Source organism: Rhynchophorus ferrugineus, unplaced genomic scaffold (assembly GCF_030347505.1).
Source record: "Rhynchophorus ferrugineus isolate W39M unplaced genomic scaffold, kcgeb_rfMv2 rfM1, whole genome shotgun sequence".
Taxonomy (NCBI): Eukaryota; Metazoa; Arthropoda; class Insecta; order Coleoptera; family Curculionidae; genus Rhynchophorus; species Rhynchophorus ferrugineus.
Window position 1 is genome coordinate 12,055,818 of NW_027472580.1, and position 8,732 is coordinate 12,064,549.

Sequence of the window (8,732 nt, forward strand, 5' to 3'; positions counted from 1 at the left end):
GTACAAATTTGCTTAAATTCAGCAGGAATCCTGTTAAACATCAATAAAATTTATGATACACTTATTTTAATTGACAAAAAGCTAATTTACGACATGCTTTTAGTAACCGTGTGCGAGTTTATACTTTCTACTTGAGCGACTGCCTGTTTGCTTTGATGTGATTTTGTTGGTATAACGATATTGTTCAATTAATAGATAATAATTAATAACTGGACAAGGCTTGAAATTCATCGGTGTTTTTTTGCTGATATTTTCCAAACAAAGCATTTTCCCTTCTTTTCTATATTTCTCATTGCATATGAATGTCAGCAAATAGTTGAGCTGAATGTTCTTTGAGCGTGTGAGCTCGGTTGCTGTTCAATAATACAAGATTTATTCACGTTTCATTATCTTCCACGTTTTTTTTTGGTTCTGCAGGTGGCTCTTAATCAACACACTTTTAGAAGTGTGGGGTTTTGTCATCAAAAGTTGATTTATGCACTTCTATCTGGATAATTTCTATCAAGTCGTAAAAGATCACCGCACGAACATATTTTTGTTATATAACATCTTTACTAAATACGCTTAATAGAATCTTAATTTACAATTAATTTATTACTACTTTTTCTATGTACTTGATGATTAATTCACAAGCAAGACGAGTGCGAGTAAATACATCAATATGTATTCCTCAATTATAAAATTATAAATATAAACTTATAGCTATAATTTGTATACTAAATGTATACACTTTATATAAGTTCTTATGGTTTTGTTCGCTTCGATCTCCTGACATCCCGCGCGCTGTCCAGCAGTTGTATTCCTTCCACGTTAGTATGATTTAGTAATCTCCTTTCGTGTTTCAAGGCGAAATCTTGGATAACTTCGCAAATCCATTTGATTTCCAGGTCATCGTGCAGTTCTTCGTTGGTTACGCAGCGATAGGCATTGGTAATCAATCGAAGAATCTTATTTTGACAGCGTTGTATGACTAGTTGATTAGAATTTTTAGTGCAATCCCATATTTGCAACCCATAGGTCCGAATTAGCTTTATAATTGTATTGTAGATCAACCTCTTTTATTTTAGATTAAGTTGAGAGTATCTTCCGATTAACCAGCATAGTTGTTTTATTTTGGTTCTAATGTGTTTTGCTTTTTGTTTAACATGATGTTACGAATATATTTACATACTTTTTTTTTCACTGGAAAAAAATGTTCAAGTCACTGTAAACAATATAAATTGTGCTCAAACGAAAATACGTTCTGAAGAGGATTATTGTACAAAGGTTAAACTTCCAATTGGATACGTCAACTGAAGCCTAACAACACTGAGTATTACCAGAGCTCAAAATATATATAGCAACCTTCTTCATTGCATTGGACATAAAAATCAAGTAGACATACAATAAGAGAAGTACTAATAATTATTTTTAAAATCATTAATTTAAAATATAATAATAATTAAAATAACAATTTTAATATGATATTTTTGGTGATGAAGTATTAATTTGGTAGAAAGTCATTTTTCCATTTCAAATTTTCTGTCTATAAATCAATTTTAAACCAACTTCCCATAATTAGTTCTATACCGTTTTAATGATTATTGCACATGCTAGAATTTATGAAGTTACTTTTTAAAATATGATCCTGGAATATTTTAAAATGTTCTTTCATGGAGATATGTAAAAGACCGTGAAGAATATAATGATGCTCATGGGAAAAACGTAGCGGAAGGATGAAACGCGTTTTAGAATATATAAATAAAGTTGCTTCTTTATTATTGTATTCTGTTAACTTCGTAACGTAATTTCCATTTGCTTTGTACATATATTCATTATTAATATAACACTGTGAGATTTTTAATATCATTTAAATGCAGTTTATATTTTAAGAGAAATATGTGAATCAACAAATATGTAGGCTCAGAATACATATGACGATAATATTATATGTTTCATACTCTCTTATTTTATCTTCTATCTCCTGCAAAATAATTTTACACTACAAATAATTGAAATACATGGACTAAAACGTTTATTCCACATCTAGTTAATGAACAAGTTCAAACAAAAAAAAATTAGGAAGATTACTTACTAAAGTGAATTTGTACATGTCATATATAAAATAATTATAATGAAAAATATGTATTATCCACTTGGCTACTTTCGCTACATTATTCTAATGATAATTACAATGATGAAACCATTATAGTATATTTTTGTATCTCAAATCTATTATAAAGTATTTATTTTAGTTTTAGAAAATAGAGTAATGCTTCATAGAAATATTAATCAGAAATATTACAGATATAGATATTTCAATATAGGTTTTTGTACCCAATTTATACATAATTAAACATTGACTTGATTAAGATTATTAACACTTTAAATAATGGGAAAAAATTATATCTCATAATTTAGATTCTTAATACTTAATTTAATAAACGTTTTATATATATATATATATATATATATATATATATATATATATATATATATATATATATACTTTTGAAAATAAACCAGTACAGAAAATTTAAAAATATTTTAAATGAAATTGACAAGGTATTTATCTCTATTTAAAACATATTATTATTTATAATATAATTTGAATTAATTAACAGTAAATAAATAATCACTTAAATCAAAAGTGATAATATGAAATTGACATTTGAAAATGACTGAATGATACTTTTGAAATAGTATTATAGTATTAATATTCATCATAAATAAGAAAAAAACTGAGATTGCGGTGCTGCATTTAAGTAATATTAGTGTTCATTAAATATACAGGATTGAAGAAAAAATAATTTATATTTTTGTATGTTTTTTAAAATGGAATTTAATCAAATATATTCCAAGTTCTAATAAATTATATAAGTGCTACTTTGATCGATGACATTATGACATGATGCTATTATTCTGCTAAAATCATAATTCCGTCATTGTCAAGTGATTTCACCGTTGAGAGGGTTTTTGCAAACACCAAATAGTTTAGTCAGATTCAAGCAGCTTGTAATTGACAGCACATTTACTTTACAATCTGAAATATGTCGTTCTAGATCGATATATTTCTTACACATACATTACATACTACACTCGTCATACCTGTGTATTGATGCAAATATAATCTGTTGTATAAAACAGCAAGTAGAGGTATAAGTAATAGAGATATAATAATAGTAATACATTAATTTTTTAAATTAAAATTGTACTAAGCCTACCTAATTTAACATATAATTAAAAGAATATATGTAAAGATTAACAGAAGGATTTCCATCCAAAACGAGAAGTATTTAAGATAATATTAACAACGTTTAGCGTTAAAAAGAAAACCGAATGAATTTTATGACCAGGTAGCAAGATCTTACTATGGACAGTTCGAGATTAATCCTACCTGATACTGCTGTGACGTAATTGTCATCTGTGTAATCATTTATTGTCGTATTACATATAACTGTGATTTTAGTTGATTAATATTCCAACGTATAATTTACTTTATTATTTTATTATATGAATAATGATGTATTAAAAAATAGAATGCGGTTTATAAAAATGCTTCGAGTATTGTTATTTAAGAAACTTATTCTTATTTCTTTTGTTATTGTTCTTCAAATTAACATCTTATACAAAAAACTGAAATTATTATATATACATTTCTTAGCTATATTATTTTACAAAAAGGAGTATATTTTATATTATTTGAATTAACACAGAAAAACAATAAATATTTTATATTTTATATTAATATAGAGATATGTAACGATACAATGGATTTATTGGATTATTTAAGTATTTCTAATATGATATCGTCTATATAAATAGAAAAGTCATTAACATTTTCAAAGTTAATCTTTTGAGAAAATACAAGAAATCGGTGCTATAGGTGATGCGCATAGGAAAAATCGTTACAAGCGAACACAGCACGTTTTAAAATTTATGCGAATGTTTCATATTAATATTTAAATTAGAATTTCTATTCTTATTCTTTATTACATCAGGAGCATTTCAACAAGTACCTTCGCCACAATTATTTCACTGCAAACAATTAACGGAAACTCACCTGCGAATATATTTATATGCGGCAAATCCAAATACGATAATGTTTGCTATGCGAGACACACTGAACGTTAATCCAAGCAAAAAGAACAAAAGTTGTGCTATTTAACTTTTCCGATCGTCAACCATAACGAACATCCTGTCAGTGAAATGTACCGGCGTAAGACTGAAGAACCGACAGTGACTAGTACCGACCGGTGAGCGTTTGTGCGATGGTCTGGTACCCATGCCCATTCGACGGTTACCGAGGGACAACCCTCTTCCTTTCCGACGGTGTAGCCATCGTCAGCCATCGGCTACCTACAGATTGTTTTCAATGGGTGGGCGCGCGTCCGTTGTACGATGCTAGTTGTAGGCTACTTTTTATTTTGGTATTTCTTAGCAAGTTCTTCAATAACGACTACTCAGGTATTGAACTGTAGTCTTTAATATATATTATTTTGTCCATTTTTTGTATGTAAATACATTTTTTTGAATATTAGTTGCTTGGGTTAATTTTGATTAATGATATTTATTGGTGAAAAAGTGAAGCATAACTGTAAGCAACCTAACATAACTGTTATATTCGATGGTTTTGACATTTCTCTGGGTAAAATAACAACTTTTACTTTAGTATTATTGAGTTCTACAAAAATGTTTTTGTAAATTCAGTATATACAGGCATATTTATACAGATATATTCAGAATTTTCGACATTAGTTATGATATTTGATTAGAAGAAACCTGCTGCCAAAGTGCATCAAACACTTTTAGAAATCTGAATTAAGGCTGCTTGATGAAAACCCAGCACAAACTCTCGAAGAAGTTTTAGGCAAATTAACGGTTGATGAGTCAACTATATGCAGGCGTTTACACGCAATGGGAAATGTTTAAAAGGAGAGAAAACATCTTCCACATTAATTGATTAAACATGCTATTCCGAACTGAGGTAAATTCATCCATACAGTTACCATAAAGTTTTGTTATACATATGGTGGGACTAGCAAGACATAGTGTAACACGAGATGTTAAAACCGAATGAATTAATACTGCAGATATCTACTGACGTTAATATGATATATTCAACGAGGCATGGTAGCCAAAAAGACCACCGAGGAACAGAGTCAAATTTCTCATCTTGTTTGAAAACACTGGGCCACATCTTGCAAGAGTTGTGAAGGATAAATTTTAGCAGCTCGAATTTCAGCATACTTACCAGGCATAGCGCTTATTGATTGTTATTTGTCCATATCATTTGATAAGTACATCACTATCAAACCAATATTGTTCTTTCGATATTCGGTTGGAAACTTGAAAAAAGAAATTGAAACAAAATTCAAACAAGTCCTATTTAGATTTCCGTAAAAAGTTTTTTCAGATTATAATATAAATATATAATAATAATAATAAGGATAACTGCAGATTGTTCTCCTAGAAAAGGATAGTCTCGAAGAAATTGACTGCAATTAAAATTATTTTAGTGATCACAATGTATTAGACGTAATTGTACAGTTATTTTATATTCATTACATCTAACATTAGATATACTTAGCATCATCTTAATTTATTACGATACATTAACATAGATTCAATGAGGCATGATAGCCAAAAAAACCACCGAGGAACAGACTCAAATATCTCTTCTTGTATGAAAACATTGGGCCACACATTGCAAGAGTTGTGAAGGAAACAATTTTGCAGCTCGAATAAAAATTATAGTCGCATTCAGCATAGTTACCAGATACAACACTCATTGATTATTACTTGTCCATATCGATTGATAAGTACATCACTGTCAAACCAATATTGTTCTTTCGATATTCGGTTGGAAACTTGAAAAAAGAAATTGAAACAAAATTCAAACAAGTCCTATTTAGATTTCCGTAAAAAGTTTTTTCAGATTATAATATAAATATATAATAATAATAATAAGGATAACTGCAGATTGTTCTCCTAGAAAAGGATAGTCTCGAAGAAATTGACTGCAATTAAAATTATTTTAGTGATCACAATGTATTAGACGTAATTGTACAGTTATTTTATATTCATTACATCTAACATTAGATATACTTAGCATCATCTTAATTTATTACGATACATTAACATAGATTCAATGAGGCATGATAGCCAAAAAAACCACCGAGGAACAGACTCAAATATCTCTTCTTGTATGAAAACATTGGGCCACACATTGCAAGAGTTGTGAAGGAAACAATTTTGCAGCTCGAATAAAAATTATAGTCGCATTCAGCATAGTTACCAGATACAACACTCATTGATTATTACTTGTCCATATCGATTGATAAGTACATCACTGTCAAACCAATATTGTTCTTTCGATATTCGGTTGGAAACTTGAAAAAAGAAATTGAAACAAAATTCAAACAAGTCCTATTTAGATTTCCGTAAAAAGTTTTTTCAGATTATAATATAAATATATAATAATAATAATAAGGATAACTGCAGATTGTTCTCCTAGAAAAGGATAGTCTCGAAGAAATTGACTGCAATTAAAATTATTTTAGTGATCACAATGTATTAGACGTAATTGTACAGTTATTTTATATTCATTACATCTAACATTAGATATACTTAGCATCATCTTAATTTATTACGATACATTAACATAGATTCAATGAGGCATGATAGCCAAAAAAACCACCGAGGAACAGACTCAAATATCTCTTCTTGTATGAAAACATTGGGCCACACATTGCAAGAGTTGTGAAGGAAACAATTTTGCAGCTCGAATAAAAATTATAGTCGCATTCAGCATAGTTACCAGATACAACACTCATTGATTATTACTTGTCCATATCGATTGATAAGTACATCACTGTCAAACCAATATTGTTCTTTTGATATTTGGTTTTTAAATGTCCAAATAATCAGAGTACACTCAGGTACAGAATGCAAAGCTATGTTTAGAAAAATTGCTTAAATTTTTTAAGATATTGTTAATAATATTCAGAATATTGTCACTGACATTAACTTATTTTGCTAAAAAACAATATTATACACAATGTTTAACTTAATATATTCTATATTCGGTACACAATTTAAAGATCACTAAATTAGTTTCTTAAAAATTACTTAAATTTAACGTATCAAATTCAAAGAAAATCTATTTTCATATAATACTTAATCATATTGTTATTCAGTACATTGTCTTTCATCGACTAAAAATGGGTGCATCGAAATATATTGGACGAAAATTGTGGATGCTTAACGATGATTGTTGAGTTTATGGTCAAAAATTCACAATAATTATTTTGTCAGATGGTGCGCTTTTATGATGCATAATGCAATAAATTTATTTACACAAATCTGTTTTTTTTCGATAATTTTATTCGTTGTTTTTATTCATTTTAAGAATCGAAAGACACACTTGATAAAAACTCATAAAATCGAGGAAATATTAAATGGCACATCATTTTCAGAGTTTACGTCAGTATAGAGGATAGTTTTACCAAAACCATTGACAGATAAAAGTGCTACATTAGTTAGAAAACAATTACCTGTTTTGAATGGTTAACTAGAATTTTTATTCTTAATAATTATAGTTTAACCATCCTATTTCTTCTTATAGAGAAACTGAATTTAGAAGCCTTGCTGATTTTCCATCAAGATGTAGATCTTCAGTATTACCTGTTTTGAGAGGTGTGGTTACACTTGCCTTTGTCGTAGCAATCTTCTAAAGTTTATATTAAATTTGATTTTACTTGTCTCATAGCAAGTAAATCTTAATGAATATATTTATGTGTAAATATGGTGTTAGGTTAAAAGATCATATGATCCTGATCTTTGTAGATTACTTACAGTTTGTCTCTACAGTGGCCTAAAGCTATATACTTGTGTAGGAATACTTACTGGCAGTTACTTAGTCTCTAATAAAATAAAGTGAAATAAAACTTAGTAACAAATTTCAGTGTTTTTACCATTTAGTGCATTTCAGCAGACAACTACAGAATATTACGCGGCTTGGTTCTCTTGAGTATGCGCCAGTGTTGTCTTAACAGTTACAGCAGTTTATTGTATACGTGGGAGTGGAGTCTTTCTCAAGTATTTTCTTTTCATTCTTTTTTTTTTGAAAAGCAAATGTACTTATGCCACCTAAGGTCTGCATGTCTGGGGCAACATATTTATATTATTACTTGCGTGTAGCAGTTTTCTGATGGCTGTACCCTTCAACAGCAAACATTGCATCGTCATCAGAAGTCTATAGTAACATTTTCTATTTTTGGCATATTACACTTATAGACTAGGTAAATAATACAAATCAAAATGCTGCCTTGTGGTACACCTGCTTTAGTTTAACTCTAAATAACCCGGCTGAGATTCAACGTATTGTTTCGGTAACATTTTCAGAAGTTTACAAATGAGTCCCTTTCATTTAATCGAATTCATCGAAGGCGGGAGATATAACTAAGTAAACTCTTTACAGTTCGTAGGCTTTTTTAGTAATGTGTTTCATTCTACGTACCTGACCAATTGATGAATGTTTCCTCATAAAACCAAACTCAGTTTCATTTGGTTCCAAGGATTATTCTAAATGACCAGCGAATGTGATCAGCTGAACGACTAAACGACACTAACATACTGTTTTTTCAAACAATAACAATTTAGCAATTGTTACAGAATCATCTGAAATAACTCTTAGTACTATTGTAAAATAAAATATAAATATTTTTAATCAGTTGACTGGAACTCATTCT

General features: G+C 29.0%; 1 protein-coding gene across 1 annotated transcript in view; it reads right to left on the reverse strand.

Moving 5' to 3' along the window:
• LOC143204253 (MOXD1 homolog 1) overlaps positions 1-4,183 on the reverse strand; it is a 110,598-nt gene extending 106,415 nt beyond the window's left edge. Inside the window, exon 1 of the mRNA XM_076416792.1 lies at positions 4,043-4,183. The gene's annotated coding sequence lies outside the window, so the exon portion shown is untranslated. The remainder of the gene's footprint in view (positions 1-4,042) is intronic.
• Between the last annotated feature and the right edge of the window lie 4,549 nt (positions 4,184-8,732).